Source organism: Hippopotamus amphibius, chromosome 8, assembly GCF_030028045.1.
Source record: "Hippopotamus amphibius kiboko isolate mHipAmp2 chromosome 8, mHipAmp2.hap2, whole genome shotgun sequence".
Classification (NCBI taxonomy): Eukaryota; Metazoa; Chordata; class Mammalia; order Artiodactyla; family Hippopotamidae; genus Hippopotamus; species Hippopotamus amphibius.
This window is the reverse complement of record NC_080193.1, coordinates 119,714,472-119,735,868: the sequence shown is the minus strand read 5'-3', so window position 1 is coordinate 119,735,868 and position 21,397 is coordinate 119,714,472.

Sequence of the window (21,397 nt, the reverse complement as noted above, 5' to 3'; positions counted from 1 at the left end):
CCTGGGATCCATCTCACTTGATCATGGTGTATGATCTTTTTAATATATTGTTGAATTTGGTTTGCTAGTATTTTGCTCTGAGGATTTTTGCCTCTATGTTTATCAGGGGTATTAGCCAGTGGTGTTTTTTTGCTTTTTTGGCTTTGTTTGTAATATCTGTGTCTGGTTTTTGTTTCAGGGTAATGGTGGCCTTGTAGAATGAATTTGGGAGTGATCCTTCCTCTTGAATTCTTTGAAATAGTTTGAGTACAGGTAAAAACTTCTTTAAATGTTTGGATGAAATCACCTGTGAAGCTATCTAGTACTGGACTTTTTGTTTGTTAGGAGTTTTTTGGATAAATGATTCAATTTCACCACTAGAAATTGGTCTGTTCAGATTTTCTATTTCTTCCTGATTCAGTCATGGAAGATTGAATATTCTAGGAATTTATTTGTTTCTTCTAGATTGCCCAATTTGTTGACAATTAATCATTCAACAAATCTCTTATGATCCTTTCTATTTCTGTAGTGTTCATAGTAGCTTCTGCTTCATTTCTGATTTTATTTGAGCTCTCTTTTCTCTTTTTTCTTGATAAGTCTGGCTAAAGGTTTATCAATTTTGTTTATCCTTTCAAAGAACAAGTTCTCAGTTTCATTGAGCTTTTCTATTGTATTTTTAGTCTCATTTATTTATTTATTTATTCTCTGATCTTCATTATTTCCTTCCTTCTACTGAGATGTTTCTCTTCTTTTTCTAGATCCTTTAAGTGTAATGTTAGATTGTTTGAGATTTTTCTTGTTTCTCCAGGAGGCTCTCCAAGTTTAGGAAGTGAGTCTATACAGGCACTTTTCAAACTGCTGCTTCTGCACTGGGACTCAGATTGAGTGAGCTGTTGTGCATACCTCTGAGGAGTGAAGTCTTAGGTTCCTACAGCCTTTCAGCTCTCCAGGATTAAGACCTGCTGATTTTCAAATCCAGACAACTTGGTTGGTGATATCAGCATCATGGCAATGTGAGATGCTCGCTTTTCCTTTCCCCTTCCATCTACAACCAGTTAAATATCCATAACTCATTCCTCTGCCCAAAACAACAGGATGCCAGAGTGTTCCACACATCTGTACATCTAAAGCCAGGTGGACTGGAACACATAGAGAAGGCAGATTGAGGGAACAGCAGTGGTAGTACCTGTGATCCCAGATCCCCAGCCTTCACAGTTGAGCTCACAGCCCCAGTGAACTTGGTAGCATCAGGAGAGGTGGCACACATGACTCCAGCCTCCTAATCACAGAGATACACACAGCCAAAGGGAACCAGGCATCAGTGGAAGTAAGGACTGTGATCCCATCCCTCTAGCCACAGAGACACCTGAAACTCTAGCAACTCCACCAGCAGCAGTGAGCTTGCAAACCCAAAAATTCTGGACACAGCAAATGTGCACATGACCCCAGATTCCTGCACCCTCCCCCTCCTCCAGTGGTGGCAGAGCCCACAACCCAGTAGACCTGGACACAACAGAGGCACCCATCATATTGGTGCCCCAGGCAATGACACCAGTAATAGCTGAGAACTCCTAATTACCTCAACACAAAAAGACCTTATCCAAGATACATTATATTAAAACTTTCAGAAGTCAGTTACAGGGACTTCCCTGGTGGTGCAGTGGTTAAGAATCTATCTGCCAATGTGGGGGACATGGGTTCAAGCTCTGGTCTGGGAGGATCCCACATGCCACAGAACAAGTAAGCCTGTGCACCACAGCTACTGAGCCTGCACTCCAGAGCCTGTGAGCCATAACTACTGAGCCCGCCCGCCACAACTACTGAAGCCTGCTCACCTGGAGCTCATGCTCCACAACAAGAGAAGCCACTGAAATGAGAAGCCTGCTCACTGCAATGAAGAGTAGCCCCCATTCACTGCAACTAGAGAAAGCCTGCACACAGCAACAAAGACCCAACACAGCCAAGAAATAAAATAATAATAATGATTTAAAAAAAAATTTTTTTAAAAAGTCAATTGCAAAGAAAGAGTTTTGAAAGTAGCCAGGGAAAAAAGGATGGTACTTACACAGGAACCCCTACTAGGCTATCAGCAGATTTCTCAGCAAAAACTCTACAGACTAGGAGAAAGTAGAATGACATACTCAAAATATTAAAAGATAAAAGCTATCAGCCAAGAAAACCCTACCCAGAAAAGTTGTCTTCTACCTGAAGTGAAAAGGCACAAGTATACAAAACTTTGAGTAAGGTGATAGACAGACAGAATCAAAAAATTGAAACTTTATATTAGAATAGGTTAAGCACTTAATTGTGTCATAAAGGTTAAAGGGGAAAAAGCAATAAAAATAATAATGACTACTTCAATTGGATAATGATCTTACAACATAAAAAAGGATTATTTGAGACAACAAAAACAAAAGGGGAATAGGAAATGGACAGAATCCATATAGGTAAATGGAGATAAGGTGCTATCAGAAGAAAATGAACTATTTTATCTATGAGATTTAAAAAAAAAAAAAAACCTATGGTAACCACAAAATATAAATCTAGAGCAGAAACATGAAATATTAAAAAGGAAGAAACTGAGAAAAACATCATAGAAAACCACCAAACCAAAAGTACACACAGAAACACAAGGGTGAGAAGGAAGGAGATACAGAGCAATCAGAAAACGAAAGATAAAATGGCAGTACTGTCTTCATTTATCAATAATCACCCTATATGTAAATGGATTAATTTCACTAATCAGAAGACACAAAGTGGTGGATGGATTAAAAAACAAGACCCAACTATATGCTGCCTCCAGTAGACTCATCTCAATTCTATAGACAAACATAGGCTTAAAGTGAAGGGATGGAAGATGATACTACAAGCAAATGGCAACCAAAAGAAAGTAGGTGACCATACTTATACCGGACAAAATAGACTTCAATCCAAAAATAGGAAACAAGAGACAAAGATGGTCATTATATAATGATAAAGAGGATAAATCATCAAGAAGACATAATAGTTATCAATCAATAAATATGCACCTAAGAACACCAAAATATATAAAGCAATTACTAACAGACCTAAAGGGAGAAATTGACAGCAACAAAGTAATGATAGGGGACTTTAACAGCCCCCTTACAAGAATGAATAGATCATCCAGACTGAAAGTCAACAAGGAAACAGTGGCCTTAAATGCAACCTTAGACCAGATGGACTTCATAGATTTATACAGAACATTTCCTCCAAATGAAGCAGAATACACATTCTTCTCAAATACACATAGAACATATGTGTTTCTCAAGGATAGACCATAGGTTAGGACACAAAATATGTCTCAATAAATTTAAGATTAAAGTCATATCAAGCATCTTTTCTTACCACAGTGGTATCAAACTGGAAATCAACTACAAGAAGAAAGCTGAAAAAGACACGAATGGAGACTGAAAAACATGCTACTGAACAACTATTGGATAAACAAAGAAATCAAAGGAAAAACTTAAATACCTGAAGACAAATGAAACTGAAAATACCATACACCAAAATATATGGGATGCAGCAAATGTGGTACTAAAACGGAAGTTTATAGCAATACTGGCCTACCTCAAGAAACAAGAGAGTCAAAAGGTACAAACTGGATGGCGGTGAAGTAGAGAGACGTGGAGTGCATCCCTCTCCACAGAAGCATTGGGAATGCACGGAAGGACGCAGTCATTCCCACAGAGAACCAGCTGAACACAAGCAGATGGCCTCGGACACCAGAAAGGACTGCGGGGAGCCCAACATAGCCGGTAGGGAGGCATCTATGACGGCTCAAAGAGGGTGAAGCGGCGGAGCTGTGGCAGACGGGAGGGAGTGAGAAACATACGGAGGGTCCGCAGCGTAGCTCAGCGTTCCCGGACCGAGACATCGATCCGCGGCTGAACGGAGGGTCCAGGAGCGGGAGCGTGGGAACCGGAGAGCTGGTTCAGGGGGAGAAACATTGTTGCCGGTAGGGTGACGGACCGAGAGGACAGGAGGGAGGAGGTCCGCGGAGAGGAGTGCCGGTCCCTGAGAACTGCCCGGCCATGATGGCGGCTGGAGGCTGCAGGCTCCCGGGCGGGGGGGAGGAGCCACGCGCATAGCCTCTCCCTCTCTTTCGGGGCCTCTGCAACAGGCAGCGGAGAGACGCCCTGCGGGCCACCTAAGGGGCTCAGGGATAACAAGCACCCTCAGGCACTCGGGCGGGGCTAGATTAAAACTCCTTGCAATGCCAGCAGCAGGGAGGCTGCCGAGAGAAAAAAAAAACCAGCATCAAAAAGAAAAAACCCCGAGAGAGGCCCAACTCTAAGACTTTCTGTGTACACCTGAGCCACCAGCGCCCTCTGCAACAGGCACCTCCAAGCCTGACTGAAACAACAGTGCGCCACTGCTCACTCACTCCCAGGAGAAGGAGCCACTATTGTACCCTCTCCCTCCCCACACACCGAGGCTTACAGACGAATAATAAAGGAACCTCTGCTGGTCACAGAATAACGCAAAAAAAAAAAACCCAAGGCAAGGAGAAGGACACTTACAGCTGAGACGCTAAGGACACAGAAATAGTAGTATCAATACCTATTGAACTGGTCCATTCTGGGATCAGTTCTGGATTTTTTTTTTTTTTCTTTCTCTCTCTCTCTTTTTTTTTTTTTTTTTTTTTTGATTTATTAAATACGATCTTAGCCCTAAGGGATCTACAAGTTTTACAACATAATTTTTTAAGGATATTTTTTATTCTTTTTTTTTTTTTTTTTTGCCTTTTTATATACTTCTATATCTAGCTAAGTTTTTGGTAGTATGGACAAAATATCTTTCATATTTTCCTTTCATCCCTTTCTTTTATACACTTCTATTCCTTTCCTTTTCTTTGCATATTTCCAACCACATTACGCTCTTCTGTTCCCCTTTCTTCCAGCCATTTTAAGTGTATTTTATCTTAACATACTTATAAGCAACACTATCGGTCTGCTCAGACTCCTTGCTCTATTCTCCAGATGATGCACTGCCTTGGTATTAATATTAGGCTTTTGTCTTTATCTTAGTTCTTAGTACAGTTATCTAATTACATTCTGAGAATCTCCATTCTCTCTGGTGGTACTCCAGCTCATTTCTATATTTGATCCTAGCTTACAAAATCTCCCCGGATTGATGTTTGTATGTGTAGGGTGTTACTTGTTGTTTGTTTTCTTTTGCTTTTGTCTCTGATTTGTTCTGTTTCAGTTGTCAATTTCTGCTGGGTTTCTCTTTGAATATCTGATAGCACACTGGGGTTCTGTCAGGTCTTTCTAGAGCCTTATGTCCTAACGGATTCAATAATTGTGTGTCTTATACATGTATGTGTTTCCTAGACTGAATATTCATTTAATCCAATACTTGGACATTAGTCTGAGGCTTGGACAGTCTTCTATAAACACCTCTATCACCAGGACAAGCAACCCCAAAAGCTTGGACAACCATGAGGAAACAAAGAAACCCCATGCAGGCAAAGGAGCAGGAAAAAAACCCACAAGACCAAATAAATGAGGAGGAAATAGGAAAAATGCCTGAAAAAGAATTTAGAGTAATGATAGTAAAAATGATACAAAATCTCGATAACAAAATAGAGAAAGTACAAGAAACAGTTCATAAGAACTCAGAAAAACAAACAGCAATGGATAACAAAATAACTGAAATTAAAAATACTCTAGATGCTATAACCAGCAGAATGACTGAGGCAGAAGAACGAATAAGTGAGTTGGAAGATAGAATGGGAGAAATAAAAGCCACAGAGCAGGAAAAAGAAAAAAAAATAAAAAGACTAGAAGACAGCCTCAGAGACCTCAGTGATAACCTTAAACGTACCAACATTCGAATTATAGGCATCCCAGAAGAAGAAGAAAACAAGAAAGGGTCTGAGAAAATAGTTGAAGAGGTTATAGTGGAAAACTTCCCCAACATGGGAAAGGAAATAATGAACCAAGTCCAAGAAGCACAGAGAGTCCCATACAGAATAAACCCAAGGAGAAATACACCAAGACACATATTAATCAAACTAATGACAATTAAACACAAAGAAAAACTATTAAAAGCAGCAAGAGAAAAGCAACAAACAACATATAAGGGAAAACCCATCAGGATAACATCTGACCTTTCTACAGAAACTCTGCAGGCCAGAAGGGAATGGAAGGATATACTGAAAGTCCTGAAAGAGAGAAACCTACAGCCAAGAATACTCTACCCAGCAAGAATCTCATTCAGATTTGAGGGAGAAATCAAAAGCTTTCCAGACAAGCAAAAGTTAAGAGAATTCAGCACCACCAAACCAGCCTTACAATAAGTGCTAAAGGAACTTCTCTAAGTAGGAAACACAAGAAAAGGAAAACACCTACAAATACAAACCCAAAACAATTAAGAAAATGGTAATTGGAACACACATGTCAATAATCACTTTAAATGTAAATGGATTACATGCTCCAACCAAAAGACACAGACTGGCTGAATGGATACAAAAACAAGACCCTTCTATATGCTGCCTACAAGAAACCCACTTCAGACCAAGGGATACATATAGACTGAAAGTGAAGGGATGGAAAAAGATATTCCATGCAAATGGAAGTCAAAAGAAAGCTGGAGTAGCCATACTCATATCAGACAAATTAGACTTGAAAGTAAAGACTATTAAAAGAGACAAGGAAGGGCACTACATAATGATCAAGGGATCCATCCAAGAAGAACATATTACAATGGTAAATATCTATGCCCCCAATATAGGAGCACCTCAATACATAAGGCAAATGCTAACAGCTATAAAAGGGGACATCGACAGTAACACAATTATAGTGGGAGACTTGAACACCCCACTTACATCAATGGACAGATCATCTAAACAGAAAATAAATAAAGACACACAAGCTTTAAATGACACATTAGACCATCTCGACTTCATGGGTATTTATAGGACATTCCATCCAAAAACGACAGACTACACTTTCTTCTCAAGTGCACATGAAACATTTTCCAGGATAGATCACATCTTGGGTCACAAATCAAACCTCAGCAAATTCAAGAAAATTGAAATCATATCAAGCATCTTCTCAGACCACAACGCCATGAGACTAGATATCAATTACAGGGAAAAAACTGCAAAAAATACAAACACATGGAGGCTAAACAATTCACTCTTAAACAACCAAGGAATCACTACAGAAATCAAAGAGGAAATCAAAAAATATCTAGAAACAAATGACAATGAAAACACAACAACCCAAAACCTATGGGATGCAGCAAAAGCAGTTCTAAGAGGGAGGTTTATAGCAATACAGTCCTACCTTAAGAAACAAGAAAATGATCGAATAAACAACCTAACCTTACACCTCAAACAACTAGAGAAAGAAGAACAAAGAAACCCCAAAGTGAGCAGAAGGAAAGAAATCATAAAGATCAGAGCAGAAATAAATGAAAAAGAAAGGAAAGAAACCATAAGAAAAATAAATGAAACTAAAAGCTGGTTCTTTGAGAAGATTAACAAAATTGATAAACCATTAGCCAGACTCATCAAGAAAAAAAGGGAGAAGATGCAAATCAACAGAATTAGAAATGAAAAAGGAGAAGTCACAACGGACACCTCAGAAATACAAAACATCATGAGAGACTACTACAAGCAACTATATGCCAATCAATTGGATAACCTGGAAGAAATGGATACATTCTTAGAAAAATACAATCTTCCAAGACTGAACCAGGAAGAAATAGAAACCATGAACAGACCAATCACAAGTACAGAAATTGAGGCAGTGATTAAAAATCTCCCAACACACAAAAGCCCAGGACCAGATGGATTCACAGGCGAATTCTATCAAACATTTCGAGAAGAGTTAACACCTATCCTTCTCAAACTCTTCCAAAATATTGCAGAAGGCGGAGCACTCCCAAACTCATTCTACGAGGCTACCATCACCCTGATACCAAAACCAGGCAAAGATGTCACAAAAAAAGAAAACTACAGACCAATATCACTGATGAATATAGATGCAAAAATCCTCAACAAAATACTAGCTAACAGACTGCAACAGCACATTAAAAAAATCATACACCACGATCAAGTGGGGTTTATCCCTGGGATGCAAGGATTCTTCAATATACGCAAATCAATCAACGTGATACATCATATCAACAAATTGAAGGATAAAAACCATATGATCATCTCAATAGATGCAGAAAAAGCTTTTGACAAAGTTCAACATCCATTTATGATAAAAGCTCTCCAGAAAATGGGCATAGAAGGAAATTACCTCCATATAATAAAAGCCATATATGAGAAACCAAAAGCCAACATCGTTCTCAATGGGGAAAAACTGGAAGAATTCCCTCTAAGAACAGGAACAAGACAAGGGTGTCCACTCTCACCACTGTTATTCAACATAGTTTTGGAAGTTTTAGCCACAGCAATCAGAGAAGAAAAAGAAATTAAAGGAATCCAAATTGGAAAAGAAGAAGTAAAATTGTCACTCTTTGCAGATGACATGATATTATATATAGAAAACCCTAAAGACTCTACCAGAAAACTGCTAGCACTCATTGATGAGTTTAGTAAAGTAGCAGGATACAAAATTAATGCACAGAAATCTCTTGCATTCCTATACACGAACAACGGAAGAGCAGAAAGAGAAATTAAGGAAACTCTCCCATTCACCGTTGCAACCAAAAGAATAAAATACCTAGGCATAAACCTGCCTAAGGAGGCAAAAGATCTGTATGCAGAAAACTTTAAGACACTGATGAAAGAAATCAAAGATGACACAAACAGATGGAGGGACATACCATGTTCCTGGATTGGAAGAATCAACATCGTGAAAATGACTGTACTACCCAAAGCAATTTACAGATTCAATGCAATCCCGATCAAATTACCAATGGCATTTTTCACAGAACTAGAGCAAGAAATCTTACGATTTGTATGGAAATGCAAAAGACCCCGAATAGCCAAAGCAATCTTGAGAAGGAAAAATGGAGTTGGTGGAATCCGGCTTCCTGACTTCAAACTATACTACAAGGCCATAGTGATCAAGACAGTATGGTACTGGCACAAAAATAGAAAGGACGATCAATGGAATAGAATAGAGAACTCAGAAGTAAGCCCAAACACATATGGGCACCTTATCTTTGACAAAGGAGGCACAAGTATACAATGGAAAAAAGACAGCCTCTTCAATAAGTGGTGCTGGGAAAATTGGACAGCAACATGGAAAAGAATGAAATTAGAACACTTCCTAACACCATACACAAAAATAAACTCCAAATGGATTAAGGACCTACATGTAAGGCCAGACACGATCAAACTCCTAGAGGAAAACATAGGCAGAACACTCTTTGACATACATCAAAGCAACATCCTTTTTGACCCACCTCCTAGAATCATAGAAATAAAATCAAGAATAAACGAATGGGACCTCATGAAACTTAAAAGCTTTTGCACAGCAAAAGAAACCATAAACAAGACTAAAAGGCAACCCTCAGAATGGGAAAAAATAATTGCCTATGAAACAACGGACAAAGGATTAACCTCCAAAATATACAAGCAGCTCATGAAGCTTCATACCAAAAAAGCAAATAACCCAATCCACAAATGGGCAGAAGACCTAAATAGACATTTCTCCAAAGAAGACATACAGATGGCCAACAAACACATGAAAAGATGCCCAACATCACTCATCATCAGAGAAATGCAAGTCAAAGCCACAATGAGGTATCACCTCACACCAATCAGAATGGCCATCATCACAAAGTCTGGAAACCACAAATGTTGGAGAGGGTGTGGAGAAAAGGGAACTCTCCTGCACTGTTGGTGGGACTGTAAGTTGGTACAGCCACTATGGAAAACAATTTGGAGGTTCCTTAAAAAACTACAAATAGAACTACCATATGATCCAGTAATCCCACTCCTGGGCATATACCCAAAGAAAACCATAATCCCAAAAGAAACTTGTACCATAATGTTTATTGCAGCACTATTTACAATAGCCAGGACATGGAAGCAACCTAAATGCCCATCAACAAATGAATGGATACAGAAGATGTGGCATATATATACAATGGAATATTACTCAGCTATAAAAAGGGATGAGATGGAGCGATATGTAATGAGGTGGATAGAACTACAATCTGTCATACAGAGTGAAGTAAGTCAGAAAGAGAAGGACAAATATTGTATGCTAACTCACATATACGGAATCTAAAAATGGTACTGATGAACTCAGTGACAAGAACAAGGACACAGATACAGAGAATGGGCTGGAGAACTCGAGGTATGGGAGGGGGCGGGGGGTGAAGGGGAAACTGAGAAGAAGCGAGAGAGTAGCACAGACATATATATACTACCAACTGTAAAATAGTCAGTGGGAAGTTGTTGTATAACAAAGGGAGTCCAACTCAAGGATGGAAGATGCCTTAGAGGACTGGGGCAGGGAGGGTGGGGGGGACTCGAGGGGGGGCATCAAGGAAGGGAGGGAATATGGGGATATGTGTATAAAAACAGTTGATTGAACCTGGTGTACCCCCCCAAAAAAAATTAAATTAAATTAAATTAAATTAAATTAAAAAAAGGTACAAACTTCCCCTTATAAGATAAATAAATCATAGGGTGTAATGTACAAAAATAATTAACACTGCTGTTATGTTACATACAAAATTTCTTAAGAGAGTAAATGCTGAGTCCTTACCACATGTAAAAATATGTTTACATTTTTCTTTAATTTGTATCTATCTATATGAGATGAGGGATGCTCACTAAACTTATTGATAATCATTTCATGATGTATGTTAGTCAAATCATTACACTGTACACCTTAAACTTACACAGTGCTGTATGTCAATTATATCTCAATAAGACTGGAGGTGGAAAAAAAAGGTCTTTAAAGACGTGATTAAATTTAAAAAAAAAGAAAAGAAACAAGAAAAGTCTCAAATAACAGTCTACCCTTACACTAAAGGAACTAAAGAGATAAAGACCATAGTCAGTAAAAAGAAGAAATGATAAAGATCAGAGTAGAAATAAATAGAATGGTGATTAAAAAGATAATAGAAAAGATCAATGATGCTAAAAGCTGGTTCTTTGAAAAGATAAACAAAATTAACAAATCTTTGGCTAGACTCTCTAAGAGCAAAAGAGAGAAAGTTCAGATAAATAAAATCAGAATGAAAGAGAAGAAATTACAGTGGATAACACAGAAATACAAAGGATTATAGGAGAATGCATACCAAGAAGAAATGGATAAATTCTTGGAAGCAAACAACCTTCCAATACTGAATCAAAGAAATAGAAAGTTTGAATAGACCAATCACTAGTAAGGAGATTGAAATATATTTACATATGTATTTCAGAGAAAGAGAGAGAGAAGGAGAGAGATTGCTATATATAAACCTCATGGTAGCCATAAACCAAAATCTACAATAGCTACACACACACAAAAAAAGAAAGGAATCCAAATATAACACTAAAGATAGCCATTGAATCACAAGGGAAAGGAGAAAAAAGAAAAGAACAAAAAGGACTACAAAAACAAGCCAAAAACAGTTAACAAAATGGCAATGAGTACACATTCTTATAATAATTACTTTAAATGTAAATGAACTAAAAGGAAGATGTGATATATGTTTAATGTTTAAGGAATCATTTTAAAATTTTATTTATCTTTTCTTTGAATTTATTTTCTATTCTATTACTTTCAGAGATTTTTATTGTTTCCTCTATATGCATTTGACTTATGTTGTAATCATATTTGCATTACCTACATAGATGTCAAAAATGCATTCATTAATATATAAAATCGCCATACCTAGTAAAAATATAAGCAAATGGGAATGAAAAGAGACTACTATTTAACAAAAGACAATAACAGCTATCATATTAAACAGTAAAATACTAAATTAATTACCACTAAAATCAGCAAAAAACCAAGAAATATCTATCACCTCTAGCATTCAAGAGCCTTATGAAAATCCTAGATAATGATTTAAGATGAGTAATTGAAATATTGAATATAAAGATTGAAATCAGTGAGATAATTTAATTTCTATTTGTAGCTATTATGATTGTATATTTTAAAATTCAAAATAATCTTTTAAAATATTTTATAAATATAAGACAATTAACAAGTATAAATAAGAATTTAAAAGATAATAGGTGTCCTGTGGGATGAATCGGAAGATTGGGATTGCCATATATACATTACTAATAAGAAAATATATATATCAAATTGTACACTTTAAATATATGCAGTTTAGTGTGTGTAGATTATATCTCAATAAAAGTTCTTTAAAAAAAAGATAATAGGTGTCTTTTTTTTTTTTTTTTGGCTGTGTTGGATCTTCATTGATGCTCACAGCCTTTCTCTAGTTGTGGCGAGTAGGGGCTACTCTTCATTGCAGTGCACAGGCTTCTTTTTGCAGTGGCTTCTTTTGTTGCAGAGCTCAGGCTCTAGGCACATGGGCTTCAGTAGTTGCAGCAAGAGGACTCAGTAGTTGTGGTGCATGGGCTTAGTTGCTCTGCAGCACACGGGATCTTCCTGGACTAGCACTTGAACCCATGTCCCCTGCACTGGCAGGTGGATTCTTAACCACTGCGCCACCAGGGAAGTCCCTAGGTGTCCTTTTAATTCACTAGAGAAAATAATTATTTAGTAAGTGATGTATCTTCTATCTTCTGTTTAGGATGTAGAAAGCTGAAAAGAACATCACTTGCACACTAACAGTAAGAAAAATCCAAATAATCTATAAAAGTATAACTTCCCTTGACCCCATCAAAGATCAGAGATGTAACCAACTAGCCTGAAATCTGAGGAAAGATAGATGCCTCCAAGGAGAAACAGGTCATCAACAGTGGCCCATCTAGAATAGAGCACAGGAGAAAAACAGGACAGCCAAATGATCCAGTAAGAGTATTTCAGCTAAAATGAAGGAAGAGAGAAGGTAAAGGCAATAGGAATATATAGGGTTAAACCAATGCTTTATTTTATAAACTGGAAAAAATTAAAATTATTTCCTAGTAACAGGACCATTTGAGATGGCTACAGAGATCTCCAATGATGAGAAACTAACATGTTCAACTACTAAGATACATATTTCTACTCAGAGGTATATAGAATCTCTAAAGATCTTAAGTATAAGCTTTTTCAGATTCCAACAGGCAAATGGGTTAAATTTCACTTTGTATATGGCCAATAATCTACTAAAATACCCACAGGAATATAAACTAGTTTATATTCTGAACTTGGTTCAAGCAAGATGCAGTTTATGGCATCAACATGTTCCACACTCATTCCTTGCTATCTACATGGGATAAGGGAGAAGTGTCCCACAGAGCTACAGGGAGGTTACTTCCTAACTCCAGTCCTTTTTCTTTAAGCTCTTTATTGGAATATAATTGCTTTACACTGTTGTGCCAGTTTTTGCTGTACAACAAAGTGAGTCACTTGTATTTATACATATATACTCATATTCCCTCCCTTCTGTGACTCCTTCCCACCTTTCCTATCCCAGCCCTCTAAGTCATCACCAATCATGGAGTTGATCTCCCTGTGTTATGCAGCTTCCCACAAGCTATCTATTTTACATTTGGTAATATATATATATATGTCAGTGCTATTCTCTCACATCATCCCAGCTTCCTCTTCATCCCCACCTCCCTGCCCCATGTCCTCAAGTCCACTCTCTACATCTGCATCATTATTCATGCCCTGTCACTGGGTTCTTCAGTACCATTTTTTTAGATTCCATATTTATGAGTTAGTATACAGTATTTGTTTTTCTCTTTCTGGCTTACTTCACTCTGTATGACAGACTCTAGGTCCATCCACCTCACTACAAATAACTCAATTTCATTCCTTTTTATGGCTGAGTAATATTCCATTGTATATATGTTCTACATATTCTTTATCCATTCATCAGTTGATGGCCATTTAGGTTGCTTCCATGTCCTGGCTATTGTAAATAGTGCTGCAATGAACATTGTGGTACATGTTTCTTTTTGGATTATGGTTTTCTCAGGGTATATGCTGATTAGTGGGATTGCTGGGTCATATGGTAGTTCTATTTTTAGTTTTTTAAGGAAGCTCCAAACTGTTTTCCACAGTGGCTATACCAACTTATATTCCCACCAACTGTGCAGGAGGATTCCCTTTTCTCCACACCCTCTCCAGCATTTATTGTTTCTAGATTTTTTGAGGATAGCCATTCTGACAGGTGTGAGGTTATACTTCATTGCGGCTTTGACTTGCATTTCTCTAATGATTAGTGATGTTGAGCATCTTTTCATGTGTTTGTTAGCCATCTGCATGTCTTCTGTGGAGAACTGTCTATTTAGGTCTTCTGCCCATTTTTGGATCAGGGTATTTTCTTTTTTGGTATTAAGCTGCATGAGCTGCTTGTATGTTTTGGAGATTAATCCTTTGTCACCGTTGGACACTGGCAAATATTTTTGTTTCATTGGCAAATATTTTCTCCCATTCCGAGGGTTGTCTTCTTGTCTTGTTTATGGTTTCTTTTGCTGTGCAAAAGCTTTTAAGTTTCATTAGGTCCCATTTGTTTATTTTTTATTTTATTTCCATTATTCTATGAGGTGGGTCAAAAAGGATCTTGCTTTGATGTATCATAGAGTGTTCTGCCTATGTTTTCTTCTAAGAGTTTTATAGTGTCTGGCCTTACATTTAGGTCTTTAACCCATTTTGAGTTTATTTTTGTGTATGGTGTTAGGAAGTGTTCTAATTTCATTCTTTTCCATGTTGCTGGCCAATTTTCCCAGCACCACTTATTGAAGAGGCTGTCTTTTCTCCAATGTATATCCTTGGCTCCTTTGTCATAGATGAGTTGACCATAGTTTATCTCTGGGCTCTCTATTGTGTTCCATTGATCTATATTTCTGTTTTTGTACCAGTACCATACTGTCTTGATCACTATAGCCTTGTAGTATAGCCTGAAGTCAGGAAGCCTGATTCCACGAACTCCATCTTTCCTTCTCAAGATTGCTTTGGCTATTCAGGGTCTTTTACATTTCCATACAAATCGTAAAATTTCTTGTTCTAGTTCTGTGAAAAATGCCATTGGTAATTTGATCAGGATTGCATTGAATCTGCAAATTGCTTTAGGTAGTATAGTCAGTTTCACAATGCTGATTCTTCCAATCCAAGAACATGGTATGTCCCTCCATCTGTTTGTGTTGTCTTTAATTTCTTTCATTAGTGTCTTATAGTTTTCTGAGTACAGGTCTTTTACCTCCTTGGTTAGGTTTATTCCTAGGTATTTTATTCTTTTTGTTGCAATGGTGAGTGGGATTGTTTCCTTAATTTCTCTTTCTGATCTTTCATTGTTAGTGTATAGAAATGCAAGAGATTTCTGTGTGTTAATTTTGTATCCTGCAACTTTACCAAATTCATTGATGAGCTCAAGTAGTTTTCTGGTGGCATCTTTAGGAGTTTCTATGTATGGTATCATGTCATCGACGAATAGTGACAGTTTTACTTCTTTTCCAATTTAGATTCCTTTGATTTCTTTTTCTTCTCTGATTGCTGTGGCAAGGATTTCCAAAACTATGTTGAATAGTAGTGGTGAGAGTGGACATCCTTGTCTTGTTCCTGATCTTAGAGGGAATGCTTTCAGTTTTTCACCATTGAGAATGATGTTTGCTCTGGATTTGTCATATATGGCCTTTATTATGTTGAGGCAGGTTCTGTCTATGCCCACCTTCTGGAGAGTTTTTATCATAAATGGGTGTTGAATTTTGTCAAAAGCTTTTTCTGCATCTATTGAGATGATCATGTGGTTTTTATCCTTCAATTTGTTAATATGGTGTATCACATTGATTGATTTGCATATATTGAAGAATCCTTGCATTCCAGGGATAAACCCCACTTGATCATTGTGTATGATCCTTTTAATGTGGTGTTTGGTTCTGTTGGCTAGTATTTTGTTGAGGATATTTGCATCTAAATTCATCAGTGATATTGGTCTGTAATTTTCTTTTTTTGTCATATCTTTTTCTGGTTTTGGTATCAAGGTGATGGTGGCCTCATAGAATGAGTTTCGGAGTGTTCCTTCCTCTGCAATTTTTTGGAAGAGTTTGAGAAGGATGGGTGTTAGCTCTTCTCTAAATGTTTGATACAATTCACCTGTGAAGCCATCTGGTCCTGGACTTTTGTTTGTTGGGAGATTTTTAATCAAAGTTTCAATTTCATTACTTGTGATTGGTCTGTTCATATTTTCTATGTCTTCCTGATTCAGTCTTAGAAGGTTATACCTTTCTAAGAATCTGTCCATTTCCTCCAGGTTGTCCATTTTATTGGCATATAGTTGCTTGTAGTAGTTTCTTATGGTGCTTTTTATTTCTGCGGTGTCTGTTGTAACTTCTCCTGTTTCATTTCTAATTTTATTGATTTGAGTCCTCTCCCTCTTTTTCTTGATGAGTCTTGCTAGAGGTTTATCAGTTTTATTTATCTTCTCAAAGAGAAAAATCTACAGCCAAGAATACTCTACCCAGCAAGGATCTCATTCAAATTTGATGGAGAAATCAAAAGCTTTACAGACAAGCAACAGCTAAGAGCATTCAGCACCACCAAACCAGCCCTACAGCAAATGCTAAAGGAACTTCTCTAAGTGAGAAACATAAGAGAAGAAAAGGACCTACAGAAACAGAAAGAAAACAATTAAGAAAGTAGTAATAGGAACATACATACTGATAATTACCTTGAATGTAAATGGACTAAATGCACCAACCAAAATACACAGACTGGCTGAATGGATACAAAAACAAGACCCATATGTATGCTGTCTACAAGAGACCCTCTTCAGACCAAGGGATACATACAGGCTGAAAGTGAGGGGATGGAAAAAGATATTCCATGCAAATGGAAATCAAAAGAAAGCTGGAATAGCGATACTCATATCAGATAAAATAGACTTTAAAATAAAAAATGTTACAAAAGACAAGAAAGGACACTACATAAAGATCAAGGGATCAATCCAAGAGGAAGAAATAACCGTTATAAATATATATGCACCCAATATAGGAGCACTTCAATACATAAGGCAAATGCTAACAACTATGAAAGAGGAAATTGACAGTAACACAATAATAGTGGGGGAATTTAACACCCCACTTACACCAATGGACAGATCATCCACACGGAAAACTAATAAGGAAACACAAGCTTTAAATAACACAATAAATCAGCCTCCTTGTCTCTTGTAATAGTTTTTACTTTAAAGTCTAATTTGTCTGATATGAGTTGCTACTCCAGCTTTCTTTTCACTTCCATTTGCGTGGAATATCCTTTTCCATCCCCTTACTTTCAGTCTGTGTATGTCCCTAGGTCTGAAATGGGTCTGTTGTAGACAGCATATGTAGGGGTCTTGTTTTTGTATCCATTCAGCCAGTCTGTGTCTTTTGGTTGGAGCATTTAATCCATTTACATTTAAGGTAATTATTGACATGTATGTTCCTATTACCATTTTCTTAATTGTTGTGGCTTTGTTTTTGTAAGTCTTTTCCTTCTCTTGTGTTTCCTGACTAGAGAAGTTCCTTTAGCAATTGTTGTAAGGCTGGCTTGGTGGTGCTGAATTCTCTTAAATTTTGCTTGTTTGTAAAGCTTTTGATTTCCCCATTGAATCTGAATGAGATTTTTGCTGGGTAGAATAGGTTTTTCTCTTTCAGGACTTTAAGTATATCCTGCCATTCCCTTCTGGCCTGCAGAGTTTCTGCAGCAAGATCAGCTGTTATTCTTATGGGTTTTCCCTTATATGTTACTTGTTGCTTTTCTCTTGCTGCTTTTAATATTTTTTCTTTGTGTTTAACTTTCATTAGTTTGATTAATATGTGCCTTGGTGTGTTTCTCCTTGGGTTTATTCTGTATGGAACTCTATATTCTCCTTGGACTTGATTAACTATTTCCTTTCCCATGCTGGGGAGGTTTTCCACTATAACCTCTTCAAATATTTTCTCAGACCCTTTCTTTTTTTCTTCTTCTTCTGGGATGCCTATGATTCGAATGTTGATGGTGCACTCAATGTTGTTACCAAGGCCTCTGAGACTGTCTTCCATTCTTTTTATTCTTTTTTCTTTTTCCTGTTCTGTGGCAATTATTTCTAGCATTCTGTCTTCCAACTCACTTGCTCATTCTTCTGCCTCTGTTATTCTGCTGTTTATACCATCTAGAGTATTTTTAATTTCAGTTATTGTGTTGTTCATTAGTTTTTGTTTGCTCTTTAGTTCTTCTAGGTCCTTATTAAATGTTTCTTGTGTTTTCTCTATTTTGTTTTTGAGATTTTGGATCATCTTTACTATCATTACTCTGAATTCTTTTTCAGGCAATTTTACTATTTCCTCTTCATTTATTTGGTCTTGTGGGTTGTTATCTTGCTCCTTTGCCTGCAAGATATTTCTTGGTTTTCTCATTTTGCCTAATTTATAGCATTTGCTGTCTCCTTTCCCTATGATACCTAGTAGTAATTCTCTTGTTTCTGTTTTCTGTCCCCTGTGGTGGGGTTGGTCCAGGGTCTTGACTAGGCTTCCTGATGGGAGGGTCTGGTGCCTGCTTTCTGGTGTGTGGATCTGAATCTTTTCCCTCTGATGAGCAGGACCATGTCAGGTGATGTGTTTTAGGGTATCTGTGAGATTAATATGGCTTTAGGTAGTCTGTGTGCTGATGGGTGGGTTTGTGCTCCTGTCTGGTTTGTAGTTTGGTGTGAGGTATCCAGCACAGGCAGTTGCAGGCAGTCAGACAAAGCCGGGTCTTAGAGTCTGATAGATGCCTCTGTGAGAATTCTCTGCAGTTAGTCTTCCCTGTGGCTGAGGTCTCTCTAGTAGTCTAGTGTCCTGGACTCAGTGCTCCCTCTCCAGAGCCTCCAGCTTGACTTCTGGTCAAGGAATCCAGACTCCAGAGGTAGCTCATCCTGGCAGTAAAGGGGATTTAAAAAAACTATCCATGCCCCAGGCTAATAGTAAAAGGTTAAGTCATGCAAACAAATACTGAATCAAGGATACACATACATGCACAAGAAACACAAAACCAGAACCCAACAGAACATAAAGCACTAGATTAACCTGACTGAAGAACCCCAGAATGCAACCAGACAATTAAAGGAAAAATCATCAAAAATTCAAAACAAAAACAAAAACAAACAAACAAAACCAGGGATATTGTGAAAACGAGGACCAAATAAAACAGGGACCAAACAGAAACAGGGAGCAAATATAACAAAGAGCAAGAGAGCAACCAGATAGACTGATGATCCCCAAAATGAAATCAAACGATTATAATTAGAACTAACATAAAGACAAAACCTAATAACAAAACCAAAGCAGTGTGTCATTTGAAGAATAAAGCAAGGAAACAGAGCAGACCAATAATATTGATTAAAAGTATAATAAGATAATGTAAAATAAAAAGGGATAGAACACAGAGCAACAGAAGAGCATAGTATGACTGGAAATATAAAAAGAGAAAGAAAAAATAAAATAAAATAGAAATGTAGTAAAGATGAAGAAAAGAAGATAGGGGAGATAAACTCAGCACTACAAAAAACCTAGCTAGAAATAGAAATATGTAAAAAGGCTAAAAATAAAAAAGTAAAATTAAAAATATATTATAAAACATGAAGATCCCTTAGGACTAAGATCTTAGAAAAAAAAAAGCTAGAACTGACGACAGAATGGATCAGAGCAATATAATTAATAATAATAATTCTAATTCCTTAGGGTCTCAGCTGTAAGTGTCCTTGTACATGCCTTGAGCCTCAGGCCAACTTCACCTCTCCAAGAGGCCCTCTTCTGCCTCTGGGTTGGGTTTTGGACTTGCTGTGGGTCCTATGGAGTCCACTTAGGCTCTGATCTAGCCCAATTCCTGTGTGTGCTTGCTCCCACAGTACACAGCTGCCAGAGCTGGACCCTTTTCATTTGTGGGGATATTCATTGTCTACTCAGATATTCCAAAGACATAGGGTCTACCTCGCTGATCACTGGGATTTAGTCTGCAGCATGTATATCTGATGGAAAGATTTTAGAACCTCTTCCTTAGTCTCCCTGTCCCTGGTGTTCAGCTTTGGTTTTGTCCCTGCTTCTGTGTGTGATCTAACTGCCAGAGTCTGGTCCTGAGGCTGCCTTGGAGCTCTTTGGGTCTGCCTTAGTGAGGGTTTCCTCTACTGTTCATCTGCAGACGCAGGTGTGTGGGGGGAGAGAGGCTTTGATAGTGGCTCCTCTCCCTGTGTGTGATGCAACATTAGCACCCTGCTTGGATAGTGGGAGCCCCAGGGATGGCATCGAATGCACAGGGATGCTGATGGCCACGGGTTTAGGAAATCTGGCCTTAGTGTGGTTCTTTACTGGTGCCGGGTGCAAATATGCCTGAGGAGCAGCCCTTGGGGGCTTTTTATATTACTCTGTGACCAGACCAGTGGAGCTTCCTTTATTGTTCATCTGTTGGCGCTGGTGTGTGGGGAGAGAGAGGGTGTAATAGTGGCTCCTTCCCCTGTGTGTGAGTCAGCAGTAGTGCCCTGCCTGGGTCACGGGAGCCCTGATGGTGGTGGCACCAGTTGCAAAGGGAAACTGGTGGGCTGAGGTGTAATAGGAATGTCTCCAGAGTTGTGCTTCTCCACAGACTTCTTCTGGCTCTTGGCCACAGGCACACCAGGCCAACCCTGCCAGTAGGCTCTTTCTATTTCTTGTCAACTGTGACAGCCAGGCCCAGAGGGGGCCTCCCTTTGTTCATCACAGGCGCCAAAAGAGAGGTGACAACAGTGGCTCCTCTCCCCTGCATGTGAATCAGCAGTAGCGCCCCACCTCCATGGCCGCCCAGCTTTCTGTGGTAGGCATTCTCCACTGTGGATTTCTTCCCTCCTGTCCCCTCAGTCCATTTCCCCACAGCCAACAATGTTTCTCACCCTGAACCAGTTCTCTGGTTCCCATGTTCCAGCTCCCAGACCCCCTGTACAGCTGTGAACCCCCGTCTCAGTCCAGGACTCACAGTGCCATGGTATGGACCCTCTGTGTGTTTCTCACTCTTTCCCATCTGCCACAGATCAGCTGCTTCACCCTCTTTGGACCATCCCAAATGCCTCCCTTCTGACCCAATCAAATTCCCCATTGGAGAGAGGGTTTCCCCATCAGATAAGGGGGGTTTCCATGAATTCAGCAATCTCTCCTCTGTTTCAGCTCCCCCTGCCCCAGGGTGTAGGTCCTGTACCTTTCCTTTCTCCTCCTCCTCTTTCTCCTTTTTTTTCCCCTCCATCCTACCCGGTTATGTTGGGATCTTTGCAGTCCTTTCTGATGTCCAAGGTCTTCTGCTAGTGTTCAGCCAGTTTTCTGTGGGAATTATTGCATCTTTTGATGTATTCCTGATGTATCTGTGGAGAGAGATGCACTCCACATCCTTTTAGTTCACTGCCATCT